We start from the raw sequence: 15791 nt of genomic DNA on the forward strand, positions 1-15791 counted from the left end.
TGTGGCACTTGGAAATTTAATTACAATGATGGCGCTATTGAAATCCGATGATCCAAAGTGCAATTCAATGTTCAGGGATGCCTCCATGATTCAACGTGCAGTTTATTGAGATTTGATTCCTTTATTCCGTATGTGGGAGATGATTCCACAAACAACAAGTGATTGTGTGGAACAATTACAATCTTAGCATAATTTTGTTTTTTACAATTTCTTCCATCGGCGCTGTAGAAGCCTTGATCAAATTATGTTCTCAGGTCACCACAAGAAGGCATCCATTACATCGATGATTGTCTGAGAATTGCATACTGGGTTGATTAGTTTTCAAATAGTTTGACTTGTGATTGTAGAATAGTGTGGTAAGGATTGGTATCATTCAAATGTCGATGCCAATTTATGATTATGGTAAACAAAGTTGATAACAGTCTCAGTTGAAAGTCAAAGCTTGATTTATTTTTAAATATTGTGTTTACCATATTATTCTGTCAAAAATTAGTCAGAGAGTATTGAAAATTAAAAATTTTGTAATTTTTGGAGTAATAAGGAGATTATATATGTAATTTCTTTATTTGGAGAGATAAGGGCGATATTGTAACTTAAAGTAATGTTTTACTTTGAGGGGGGGTTAGAGTACATTTTTCATAAAACTTTGCAAGGATTGTAAATCAGTCAAATTTTGAAAGATTTCATTGTAAAATTCCTAAGAGAAATTGACTAGAGCCAAGTGCAAAGCTCAGTCATTTTCTCCTTCAAAAGTTGTACGAGGGTTAAGGCCAAGCCCCGATAGATTGATTTTTGAGTGGGGTGTTTTATGTGACGTGTTGCTCATCTTTCCTGTGCTTGATTCTTTTTGGTGCAAAGCTTCAAACCTACAAGGTCCAAGTTAATTAATTTGTTCTCTGATTCTGATAATCTTGAAGGGGTAAAATCATACAAGACATGGAAACGTCGCATTGAAAGCACTCTAATATATAATGAATTGTGGCAAGACATATGTGATGGAGACATTCTAATCCTTATAATTCCTAATGACATAAGACCTTTAAGTGAAGAATTGTTGAGGCAATTGTATCAAGAATTAATCTTGAAGGGAAAATATCTATTTATTTCATGCTTTTACCTCCAGATCTTCATTACCAGAACATAATCACCATATTCTTCAAATATTTTCTTAGAGACATCTAGACAAATGATTTCAATGATTTTTTGTTTGCTTGGATATGAACATGATGAAACAATAGATTAAGTCATACTAAGGTTTTTATCTTCTAATTCACCTATTAAAGAAACCTTTGTCACATTTTAATATTTCACCTATTAAATAATTGACAAATATACATAATGATTGTAACATATTCAAGAAGATATGTAAGAAACATTTTCCTTGTATTAACCAATCCCCAAAGTTGAAAATATATTAATGCCTGTTTTTGAAAAATGTAGTGTACTTGCATAAATATGAGAAGGTGGGGATAATATTGAAGATAATTTGAAAAACCTTAGTTTCATGCAATTTGAAAACCCTAAATTTTTTGAATTTGAAAACTATAGTTAGTGGCCAATGTTTCTTATTTTGGTGGATGCCTTGTAAGATAGTCAACATGCCATGTAAGATACCTACCATAGGTGAAATATTTAAGCATCATTGCATTGAAGAAATGCACAATTGAGCCATGGTACACCATATTAGATGTCGCATATAAGTTACACATTAACTAACAACTCATAAGTGATGGACATAAGCAATGAATGATGACAAACACAACATATGCATCGATGCACTTAAGTGATGCACCATAAGTGACACATAATTAATGTTCTTGCATGACTCGTGTAATTGATACATCATTAGCAACACAAATAATCTAAATTGATCAATATACATAGTGGCTACAATATATATATATATATATATATAAATGTGTATTATATTCCTTCTATTAACCAATCTGTAATGTTGAAAAGAGTTCAAGACTCCACTGTTGGGAACGGGTCCCTCTTGGGAAAGAGTCATTAAGGTTTGTCCGCCCTTGTTTTGTAAAGAATCATGTCGGTTATAAAGATCAACCCATGGTCTGTGGACTATGGGGTTGTATAAAAAGAATTATTAGAAGTGTCTTTTAGGAGGAAGTCATAATAGTTGGAGTCATTGATAAGTCTGTAAAGAGATAAAAGCGAGAGTCTTAGTGTAGGTAGAGGCTCTGCAGGTGAGTGCATAGAGGCCTAGGGTAGAAATATGTAGCTGAGTGCATGGACCCCTGCAGCTGTGTGCACAGGGCAGATAGAGTCTGTACTGGGAACTTGAATCATCAATAAAAAGAAGTATTCTAAAATTGATGTGTATTTTGTCTCTAATTATTGCATCCGATTATTTTATGTTTAAGCTTTGGGTTTACATTATAATGCTAATTTGATGCGCGAATATATATGTTTCTATCTGTTAATTGAACGCAAGTAAGAATATATGTTACGCGAAGATAACTTTAGTTGCATGTTAAAATTGGTGAACACTTAAGGCAATTCGGGAACTTGTAACCATACGTAGTTACAGAGGCGTGTAAGTGCCTGGATTGCTGGTAAGGGTTGCACGAAGGTCAGTCGTATACCTCTGTGAAGGTTCTGAAGGTCAGAGAAGAAGGAACATTGATAAGCCCTAAGGGCTTATCGATCTGCACGAAGACATGGGTTAGGGTATGATATCGACATCACGACCATCTCAGGGTGTGAAAACTTGGTTCCTGCATCCCCCCATACTACTTCGAGTGAGACATCAGTCTGTGCTCTGTGGATTGATGTCGAAAGGGCCAGTAGTGTACGGATTTTCTTGGTTGCTTAATGTTGAACCTGGGTTAGGGCCCATCAAGCCAACATCCACTATTTCTGAAAAAAATAAAAAAAATATAGTGCACGCATAAATGTAAAAAGGTGTAGAGAATAGAATGCAAAATTACAATATCTGTAAACTACCATGGATATTCCACTGGAAAAATTTTCATAATATATCTAATAAAATTATACTTAAAAAATAGGAATCTATACTATTAGGGTTATTTTCCTTAGACTTATGGATTCAATATGTTATTTTTTTCATGTATGCATTATATAAAATGTGCAAAATAGAGAATATACACAAATACAATTACTCACAACCATAAGAACACAAGGTATAATCTGGGAAACCCTCTTGGGAGAAAACCCAATTGGAGGTGAGGTTGGTCTGCTCTCTCTTTATTTGAATGGAAATGGAGGCAAGTAAAAAGAAGTAAGCTTTGTGGCTCATGGGATAATGCAGTAAGAAACCCTCTATTTTATCTCTCTCTCTCTCTCTCTCTCTCTCTCTCTCTCACTCACTCACTCACACACACACACTAATCTTCTCATATATGAAAGAAAATGCACTCAAGTAGAATGAAACCCCTTTTCCTTCTAGTGGCCTAGTTATAACATAGTCTAATACCTACGAGTGGTTAAGTTTGAATATTTCAACTCTTAAAAAGAGTTACAATATTGAATCTTCTAAAGTACTCTTCATCATTATCATGTGGCTAGCCCATTTTCCATGAATAATGGGGGCTTATGTGGAATCCTCTTGAATCATGGTGGTCAAAACATGAAGGCTAACTTTTGGGTGGCATAACGTTTGCATACAGACTCCAATTGAGACTAATTTTGTGTTGTTGGAAATTTATCTATCTGTAGAATAATGGTAAGGGATTTTGAAATTATGTGGGAAATTTTTACCCCCTAAAACAACATTGTTTAATGCCTCAAATGGCTTCTAGAAGGTTTCAAACTCCATTTCGCTAAATTGGGACCCCCAATAAAAATGGTATTGTTAGTTGATTCCTCCACTTTTCCCACAATGAAAGAAACCATTGGACGAAAAGTAATATAATCATCCAATATGGATCATACCTCCCCATTTTAGGAGGCTTTTGGTCCCAATACGCTTCTTCTAAATGAGGTGAGAAAAGTTTTCCTTTTCCTTCTCTTGGGTGTACCATTTAGCCTTGCCTGGAAGTTGTCATTTCAACCTAATATTATAAAGGTCATGCTACCCATGTCTTGTAGTCTAGATCTCTTATGAAAAACTATGTCCTCTTTTGCAAAACTTTCCTAAGTATATAGTGTCATATCCTCTATAGAAGGTAGGACTTGTTCCTCTTCCTGATCCGACATGGAAAGCTCATAGAGGTTCAAATTCTTGACATTCACCACTGGGCAAATGATTCTTTTTTACTATTATTGGGATTCAACATGAGATGAAATATCTCCCATTTTTATTTAGTGTGACCATGATTGTTGCAATGGTTATATTGGTATTTAGTGTCCTTAGAAACATGTGTAGTGACAACATTGTTCTTATTTTCCACTTCCTTTTCTTTTCTTTCATTTTTCCCTTTTTTGAAGCTCCATGTTAATATAGTTACTTATAACCACTTGGTTGTGCATTTTTCTTATTATATTCAATGTATAGGCCTGGAAATAGCCCTCATTTATGGTCCCAACCTTGGATAACATCATAGAAAATTTTAGGGGCGAATGTTCGCCCTTTGGCGAAATTAAGGGGTTTTAAATTTTTAGTGGGCGAATATTTTGTATCATAGCATATTTTTACAAATCACCTCAAATAGCCCACCTTATTTTAAGGGAGAGGGTAAAAAAGGTAAATTTAGCCCTTGAAACTAGGAGTTACAACCTTCCATTCGCCCATTTTCAAGAATAGGTTTTACTTAAGTGAATCCTATGGGCCAAATACCATATTTATAAAAGAGGTATGGTAAATTAATAAAAATATAAATAAATGAGAGGTATGGTAAATAAATAAAACATTTTTTATATTTACTCCATAAGTCACCTTATATACATGCAAGGGTGTAAACAAATAAAAATATAAGTAAAGTGGAGGTATGGTAAATAAATAAAACGTCTTTTTATACTTACTCAAAAGGTATGGTAAATAAATAAAAATATAAATAAACTAGACGTATGGTAAATAAATAAAACCTCTTTTTATATTTAGTCCATAACCCTCGTCCTATTTATGAAGGCTCAAGAAATAGGTTTTGTTTATGTGAATCCTATGAGCCAAATACCATATTTGTAAAAGAGGTATGGTAAATTAATAAAAATATAAATAAACGAGAGGTATGGTAAACAAATAAAACAATTCTTTTATATTTACTCCATAAGTCACCTTATATTTACGAACACTCAACAAATGTGTTATATTTAGGTGAAACCTATGGGAAAAATACTATGGGACAAATACCATGGACTAGATGTTATTAATACCATGCAAAAAAACATTATTAACCCTAATATTAGTGTTAATAAAAATAAAAATGGCACATGGTATTTACCCATGGTATTCACCAAAATGGCACATGGTATTGACCCATGGTATTCACCTGGAATGTAGCCTATTTAAATGGGGGAATTAAACCAGCATAGATCTATCTTTACTCTGGATCTACTAACCCCCCAGAGGTATCAAATATCGTGATATGAAAACTAGCATAGAGTGATAAAATATTTGATCCCTCTCCAGGCTTGGTGGATCAAGAGTAAAAATGGATGTTGTAATTTAATGTATGTTAAACATTTTAGCTTGGTTAAAATAAAAAATAAAATAAAATTCAACTATTAATTTTATTAATTTTTATAAATTACTAATAGTCATTTTTAAGCTCCATTTATGATAACCCATGGTATTGACCCATGGTAATACCATGGTATTCATATGAGCATAGACTATTTAAAGGGGAAATTCTATCATCTTAGATCCATCTTAATTCTGGGTCTACCAAGTTCTCAGAGAATAGATTTCATCCCCTAAGAGTGGTAGATGTGGAGTTAAGATGGATATAGGTTGGTTTTTATGATAATGAAGATATTAAATAGACTTAGGAAATTATATTGTAAAACATCTTAAGGTGAATGGTTAAAGCATAGACATTGGACAAGTATATTTGTATACTTCTGTTTTAAACTAAAACAAATCCAGGGCTAAAAGGAATGGATTGATTGCAGTAGTCATCCTTCTATAACTTTCCAACATATGTTGGAGTAAACAGATTGTAATTTGGGTAATTTTTCTAACTGCAAACAGGAACATACTTGTGTATTGGCAGGGTGGTTACAAGGTCCCTAGAAGTGATGAATTTGAATTTTTCTTGGATTTATATATAGTATTAGGTTTTTTCTCATGCTTTCTATGAATGAAACAGGTGAATTTTATCCTACACCCACTAGGTTATCGATATGTAATTTCAGTAATTTTGATTTCAAAATATATTTTAAAGAAATGCAATGATTTCATTTGTGTATTCAATAAACATAATATTCTAATGGAATTTTGCATTTGTGGTTTACCTGTATAGATTCCATGGAGAAGTGTTAGTGGTGTGACATCAATTGTCCTCAAGCAAAGGCTTTAGTTTTACTCTTTTTGGAAGCAAATACTTTCTTCCAACATTTTTGAGTTCCATGAAAAATTTGAAAGTCCTAATAGTATTCAATTATGGGTTCAAGAGAGACATAATATTCAATTATGGGTTAAAGAGATCCACACTAAATGATCTATCAGCCTTATCTTCACTTAGTTTAAGACTATTCACTTGGAGAGCCTGCATGTGCCCCCACTTCAAGAGCATAGTAAAGTCATGTAGAACTTAGAGAAGCTATCTTTAAGCTTTTAGTGAAGAATGGAAAAATGTCTGGGTTCAATAACAACCAGTCGAGCATTAAGCTTCCAATAATGCTAGATTTTAACCTAGAGCACTTTTGTGATTTGGAGGAGATGCCCCTCGTATTTGTGACACATCTTCAGTTGTGAATTGGACTATTACTAACTGTCATTTCCTTCGAAAGTTACCTGATGACTGGGGAACCTCAACTCTTTAAGAATGTTAAGGAAGGAAAGAAAGTACATTATGCTAAGTTCTCTTATGCTTTTCAAGTTTTTCTTGGATATCTACAATGTTTCAGGTAGGAAAGTACATTCTATTAATGAAAATTTGTCTTGATAGAAAGGCCCAATTTAAAATTCTAATGCTTTCAAAAAACATTATATAACTGTAATGTTTCTAAAAGGAAAGCATATTTTTTCAATTTAAGTATCATGATCCCATAGTCCAACTTATTTTTCAGTAACCCATTAGGCTTTGTAGCTTTGGATAAATCCATGTCTTTTGATAAGATCCTCTTCCAAATTAGAACGCAGTTTCCTTTTGGCAATAACCACATACAATATCTTGATTTTGTTATTGAGAAAATAGAGGTTGTGAAACAAGCTTGTGCCATACAAGGACTTGATTCATTGATTATGTATCAATTATGGCTCGTGATGTAACAATGTCTTGATTTTGTTGCTTGAAAATAGAGGTTACGCTTTACTATTTCATAGAATTTCTTACAATCTTTCCATAAGTATTGATTTGTAATCTCAGTCACTGAGGGATGACAACAATGACAAAGGTAATATTCCATGGTTTGAAGTTACCCTCTTACTAAATATTTAAATATATCACCACAATTTAACTGTTAGTTAAAGGAATTGTATTTGATTTGTAAACAATTCATTGCTTGATTTATAGATTTTACTTTTTTCCCTTTTTTATTTTTTTCTCAGATTTGGTATGAGATATCTTCCAATATTTGGGTTCCCTAGTTTCCCCACCATAGTTATGAGGTTCAGAAGTTATCATTAAATATTCTCAGAACATTACAACTTTTCTAGTAAGTGTGCTTTGAAGCATTGTTGTTGCTTTTCCATGGTGTTAGTGCAAATAAGCACTACAACTAGTGCCATTATTTAGATTAAGTGCCAAAATCTAGGTGGTCTTGTAATGATGGAGTGATTTCTTTCTAGCTACTAAGGCCATATGCATTTTTATCTCTTATGTTGTCCTGAGATATTCAAATTCAGAATAAGAATTGAGGTCTCGTTTCCACTGTAGATTGCAGTCAGTTTCTTGAACATAATATATAGTAGATTATATTTTACTAATCAACTGTGGATGTGATCCCTCACAGGAAAGGAAATTCAAAGTGACTTTGATTTCACATTGATTTGTCAAAACATCCACACAGGAAAGGAGATTCAAAGTGACACTGATTTCACACTGATTTGTCAAAATGGAGGCAAGAGAAAAGGAAACTTTGTATTCAACAATGCTCTTAATTTCGTATGTACATGCACAGACATATTAGTAGAAAATATTCAAGGGTTGCCTAAGTAATATTTTCCATTCCACTACATTCTTTACAGCTTGTAAATAAATAACTCGGAACAATTCATTACACTACTTGTTATTCTTTATTAATCAGTGGTTAAGATTTTGATATTGAACTGGCTAAGATTTTTCTTCCTTCTATGAAATTGTGTGTTCTATAATGCTTCTTTTCCATTCATTATGTATAGCATATAAAGTGTGTCTAATGGAGTAGGAAGATTGGAAGGTCTTGTGATCCTTGAACTATGTTACAAGGCAGAAACCCAATGGGGCAGGGTAGGTGCATCCCCACAAAGGGGTCACAAATACCAAAGTTGGTATTGGCTAGTGCCTTGAGCTAGAAAATTTCCTTTACCCTTGTATTAACAGTGAATCCGGAGAGGATTCTAATATTATCTTTATAAGATTTATATTAGTTAACATTGATGAATAAAATTCATGAGACATGAGCTAGGATGTCCTTGCAAGGTGGTTGTTGATTATTGGAAGCTATGATGGCCATTATGTCAGGCTAGGTGGTCGCACTCCCTTGATCGTGAGCACAATTGTGATCAAGATGGAAGACTTCATAGTCTAGATTGATTGTTTAGCAGTGATAATTAGTGGGCTCATTCACAAAAGCTTCTATTTCACTAATCCTTTTTATAGAGTTGTCAGATTCAATTTCCAAAGGTTTTAATTACACTATAGAGTTTAGTTCTGAGAAATTTGTGATTCACAGTGTTAAGTATAGCAGCTATGACACTTGAATGAAGACAAGAATATTAGATGTATCAGACTCTGTTATAAGATTACCTGCATATTATAAGGGACTTGGTTGGATTTTTTATAATTTTATAAACAAGTTCCATTTCGTGGAAATGTGAAAAAAACAGTGATATTGCCACCATGTGGCTCTTGTCATATATGGTTTTATACTTTTTCAAAAAATTCTCTAAGAGTTCACAATGCTAAGATTCACTAGGACCTTACAAAGTTTTATTATTTAGTGAAAGACTCACCAAGATCTTACAAGATTTTATAATTGAGTAAAATATTCGCCATGCCTGGTGAGAGATTCGCCAAAAAATTATATATACATATTATATTATTGATAAAATTGCCTTCCATTTTTCCTATATACCATGGAGATTCGCCCATTTATTATACATATAAATTTAGGGGGGTTCTTAAAATTTTCCCTGGATAACATCTTCCGTTCAAGGTGTCCATCTTCCGTTTGTTCAAGGGACCACTGATAGAATTGGTAGGATTCTCAGGAGGCATAGTATCCCTGTGACCTTTAGGCCCCTGAACACCATTCGTATGTCCCTCAGATCAGCGAAGGATCCTATCGACCCTAAGGATATGAAGGGCGTTTATATGATCCCTTGTTCCTGTGGGACCCCCTATATTGGGGAGACTGGTCGTTCCATTAATCAAAGGATTAGCGAGCACGCAGTGGATCTTAAGCATAGGAGAGCTAAGTCTTCCGCTTTGGCTGAACATGCTGAGAAAACCAATCATCATGTTTGTATTGAAGAGGCCAGTGTTATTGCTAGGGTTTCGCATTTTCATCATCGAAAATTCAGGGAAGCGCTTGAGATTGAAAAGAGACCAAGCAATCTCAATAGAGAGGATGGTTGGAAAGTCAGTAGGTGTTGGGTCCCTGCCCTCTCCTCCTAGTCGTTTTTTCGTCCTCTTTTTTTTATTATTATTATTATTTTATTTTATTTTATTTTTATTTTTATTTATTTATTTATTTTTATTTTTTATTTTATTTTATTATTTTATTATTATTATTTTATTTTATTTTATTTTTATTTTTATTTATTTATTTATTTTTATTTTTTTAATTTATTTTTATATTTATTATTTTATTTTTATTTCATTTTTATTTATTTTTCGATTTTTATTTTCATTTTCATTTTTATTTTTTGTTTATTTATTTATTAGTTTTTATTCACGTGATATTTATTGATTTTCCCTGATATGATCTTCTTTTTATATATTGGTACCCCCTTTTCAATTATTTTTTGGTATAATTCTTATAAATTGGCACCCCTTCCTGTTATTTTATTATTTTTATATTCTAGGGTCCTTCATTTAACTAAATTTTTTCAGGTTATATTTTTAGCTAATTTCCTAACTAATATAACACCCTTTGAATTTCTTTATTATTTTCTACCTTATATGGTCCTTCATACAACTTAATTAACTTTTATTAATTAACATACAATTTTTAATAATACTTTTAATAAAATTTATTAATTTATATATTTTATTTAGCCATTTAACTTATTCATTTATTATAAGGTTATTTATTTAACTAATTTTTCTTTTAAATTATTATTTTATAATTTTTAATAATTATTTCTTAAACCGAATAATAATTTATTTATTTTATACTAATTAATCTAATATAATAATTTTGACCTTGATCCTAGAGTCAAACTAGCCGTTAGGCAAGGTAGCTGTTGGAGGCTCTGCTCAGACTATTTAACATGATGAGCTAGATCTGTTTCTTCAACTTGTCCTGACGATGAACCACACTAGTTGGTTCGAAACGCGTCGACAAATGGTATTCCATGTGATTTTCGCCGAAGAATTTTTTCTAACATAAGTTTCCTTCTTATGTGACTATCATTCAAAATAACTAGGTGATTTATGACCATGTATGGGATCTTAATTTATCCCAAACTAAATGGTTTTATTCTAGAATGAGTCTACATTGTAATATTGAACACTCTATCCTTTCCTCTATTTATAGTAGTATCATGGAATCCTCTTATTCTCCTTATTCACATTAAGATAAAATAGGAATTTGAGGAGGTCTTTGAATACCTCCCACTTATTTAGTGTAGTTTCCCCCATAGGGTGAATGATTTGATATAGCTTTCCCAATAATTTTGGTCATGACCTTCTAACATAAACTTGGTAAAATATGTTTTCTACTTCTCTCATACTTTGTGCACAATAAAATACACCTTTGACAATTATAACCCATGATTCAAGATTTACCATAACTTCATAAGGCTTTATCTAGAGCTTCTATTCCACATAAATAGATGTTGATAAGATTTATTATTATAGTTTTGCTTTTCAAACTTTGGTTCTTCAGTCTCTTCCCTTGGCTCCTTGTGACAATTTTGTTTCTTAGGAGGATTAAGTTCCTTCAAAAAGAAGTTGATCATATTTGGAGAGTAGTTGTGAATAAGGCCATGCCCTTGGAGATTATGTTTACTTGAGACTCTAAAATTGCAAATATTAGGTCCCCTTCATTAATGGGTCCTTAAATATACTTATTCTCCATATCTAAGGCTTTCTATTTCTTATTAACCTTTCTCATGTTGATCTCTAGATCCACAAGGTGCATCTCTCTCTCGCACTTAGAATTTTTTGGGTGGGTAAGCATATACTCCACTTGAAACAATTTTTTTTCAAAGAAAATTGTTTTCATAATAATATGATCTATAAGACATCTTGATTTTATAAAATATTCTTATAATATTATTATAATTATTATAAGACATCTTGGATATTCTATTAATGGTTATCTCCCCAAAAATAGGCTTTAAACTATTTCTATAATAATGAGCCTATGATTGTCTGTAGAACTATTCTTTTTTTGTATTTTTACTAATTTAACAAAAAGATAAAAGCATACAAATATATATTCTTTAACTATTATGACACAACAATATATCACCAATAGGAAGATACATATTGAAACCAAATATGTATCTTTAGAAACAATGAAGCATTGTGTCATTCTTCTTAGTTTTTAAAGAGTATGTAGAAAAATATAGAGCTCATACAACTTGATGTAGATATATGAATCATTGTGTTCTACTACAATGCTCTATAAAATTATCTTTCTTGTTTGCTTCATTATCTCTCCGCTCCTCTGGGTATCAACTTTTCTATAGAACACTCTCAATTAACCATCAAGGTTAGGGTTTTTTATTGATAATGTGATGCTTCTAGAAGTCTTTAGTGCAGTCCCTTATGTTACTAACTCTACATGGTGGATCATGGTGAGCTAAAGTCATTTCCATATGGATGGTTTGTTGGGAATAATTAGAATGCTACCTTATCAGGGGCACAATATTCAAAGACAAACTCAATTTGAGGAAAACAGGTCCCTACTAGAAAGTTATCAGCTCATAGAATGTAGTGATAACTTCCAAGAAAATACTCCTTAAGGCAAAAGACTCAAAATTCCACTTTTATCTTGAACCAAAATATTTTTAGTTCCATTATATTACTATGAATTTTAGGATTTGACACAAAGTGCTTCTTCTTGGTCCCAATTTATCTCGTCCATTATAGAGCATTAATAATTTCATATAGAAACTATGAAGATATATTTTAGACCAATTCTCTCAAATTTTACACATGTAACATGTACTTACATTTTAACCCTATCTTTTATTTTTTCTAGATGAATATATGTTGATGATCCATTTTTACAGTGATTGTATTAACAAAAAATGATACACACAAGAATTTTCATGTAGGAGACCTCTTGCATTGAAATAATATATTATCTCCCATAACTTTCCTTTCAACTATTTTCCCATTGAATAGAAGCATAAAATGATTTCACAACTAGAGTTTTATATACTTGCAACACGTGTTTAATAAACCCCATAAAAACACACTAAAAAAATATTTACAACTAATGGCATATTTAATTATTAATTACTAAGTAGATTATATCTTCGTACAAGGAAGCAGAACTTCCTTTTATCACTACATTTAATCACAAATACAATCCTTTATAAATGATTAGATTTTGATCTAGAATTAATTTCATGGATAGGATTCTTCTGCCTTGTTACTTATTTAATGCCTTTACAACAATACAGTTACTCTAAATTTCCAAGGAAAACATCCTTACACCATGGATTTTTTCCTTAAGATAAACTACTACCCTCTATACTTATTATTAAACTTATATTTACCATTTATAATATATGGTGTTTTATGTTATGCCTCTACTATAGATAAATATCATAAATTTTGCTTGTTTCCCTGTTATTTTAACAAGGCTTTATAGCCCTTTAACATTTCTTCACACACCTTTATATATAATAAATATAAAATAGGGTTTAACCATTTTTAACCTAAGTTCCTTTGGTAGATACACATTGTTTCTTACTTGGTATGTATATAGGCGTGTTTCCTTTCTGTGACATATATCTTATATGTCCTAAGTTCCTATCTAAAAATGGTGAAATGTAGTTTTGATGTATGCAACTGTGATTTGAACCAACTTAACAAAATTTATGTTATTATGTATATTGTCATTCCACCATAGGTATTATTTGATGGTTTCCCAAAGTACTTTTCTTTATTATACATGCCATAGTATGGAATATAATATACACATTGTATGACTTTGATTATAGTGAGCAAATTGAATATACATGCCAAAGGATGTGATGAGCAAATTGAATTGCAAAAATAAAGGTAGTCTAAGTGGCCCCACTCAAACGCTACAAATCTCAAAGCAACTTCATGCTTATCATCTATAATCTTGTGAAAATCTTCTGGTCGGCTGCTTTTTCAGAATTATTTTCGTACGGCCCTCTTATTTTTATTTAGAAAGTTGGAAAGTCATCAAGCAATCTTCAAAAATAAATAATGCAGTGTACCACTATTAACTCACTCGTTCCATCGTTCACGTGGTGCATGTTACCTTACACGCCTTTCAAACCTTTTTTGTCGGACGCTAAATTACGCTGATCGGTTTGATCATTTTAAATAAAAATAAGTGGTCCTAAAATCACTTTAAAAAAAAGTAGGCCACCGAAAGAAAGATTTTTAAATCTTCTGGTCGGTTGCTTTTTCAGAATTATTTTTATTTAAAATGATGAACCCGATCACATCCATTTAATTTAATTTAAAATGATGAACCCGATCTTTAATTTGATTTCCCGCGGTTCATGATTTCTTCACATGGGAGGACCATTCTCCATTTTTTAATTCGATTATTTCTTGTGAAATGTAACCCCAAGTATTTAATCCTTACGTTCCCACTCCCCCATTTACACTTTCTTTAATTTGATTTGATTTCCCGCCGCTCATGATTTCTTCACATGGGAGAATCGTTCTCCATTTCATGTGAATCGTTCTCCATTTTTTTAATTCAATTATTTCTCGTACACCACCACGAAAAAGTGAAACCACAAGTATTTAATTAATTCATACGTTCCCACTCCCCATTTACACGTTCTTAAATTTCCCGCTGATTTCACGCGGTTCATGGTTTTTTCACATGGGAGTATCATTCTCTCTGTTTTTTTAATTCAATTATTTGTCGCTGACGACCACGGAAGTGCAACCACAAGTATTTAATTCTTACGTTCTCACGCTTTCTTCAATTTCCCGCGGTTCATGGTTTCACACGTTCTTAAATTTCCGACTGATTTCACGCGGTTCATGATTTCTTCACATGGGAGTATCATTCTCTCTGTTTTTTTAATTCAATTATTTGTCGCGGACGACCACGGAAGTGCAACCACAAGTATTTAATTCTTACGTTCTCACGCTTTCTTCAATTTCCCGCGGTTCATGGTTTCACGCGTTCTTAAATTTCCCGCTGATTTCACGCGGTTCATGATTTCTTCACATGGGAGTTATCATTCTCTCTGTTTTTTTAATTCAATTATTTGTCGCGGACAACCACGGAAGTGCAACCACAAGTATTTAATTCTTACGTTCTCACGCTTTCTTCAATTTCCGGCGGTTCATGGTTTCACACGTTCTTAAATTTCCCGCTGATTTCACGCGGTTCGTGATTTCTTCGCGGTTGAAATTTTAGTGTCGTTTTTCTATCCAGTTGTCCACAGCACGCCACAGCGCACGTCAGCGTTGAAAGTTCAACAGCTTTAGAATTACAAGTATTAAATACTTACCCAAGGACTGCACAGTAGGAGAAAAGACAGGAGACCAGTGACTCGCTTCAATACTCATCTAGCTAAGACAGGAGACCAGTGACTCGCTTCAATACTCATCTAGCTATCGAGAGCTGGACTCCATGTGAAAACTAGCCCCGATTTGTCACTATTTTATCGGCAAATATCTATGATCGGTGTAAAATTAGGGTACGAAATTGAAAAAACCCAGATATATGATTACCAATTTTTTTATTAAAGTTATATAAAAAAAACCTAGGTATGATGTAAAAAAAAAAATTAAATAAAGAATGTAATTGTTATTTCAAATATATATTTTTTATTTATGAAAAAGTAATATGATTTTAAAAAGTGTTTATGGAAAATTGGTATACTTTTAAAAATTATTTTTTTAATATTAATATTATTATTTTTTAATATTAATATGTTATTTCTTTTTATATATTAATATGTTATTTCTTTTTATATATTTGTAATAAAAAATAATCCCTTTATTAACTAAAGCATTTCGACATTTCGTTATTATTTTTGGAAAATATTTTTAAACATTGTTAATCAAAATATTGTTATAAAATTAGTAGAAATCTCATATATTTTAGAAATTTAGGAAAATCTTAAATATTTTTAGAAGAGATTAATATGAAACAATTTTAGA

Source organism: Pinus tabuliformis, chromosome 2_1 (genome assembly GCF_031772625.1).
Source record: "Pinus tabuliformis cultivar Carrire ecotype Pingquan chromosome 2_1, CPIR1, whole genome shotgun sequence".
Lineage (NCBI taxonomy): Eukaryota > Viridiplantae > Streptophyta > Pinopsida > Pinales > Pinaceae > Pinus > Pinus tabuliformis.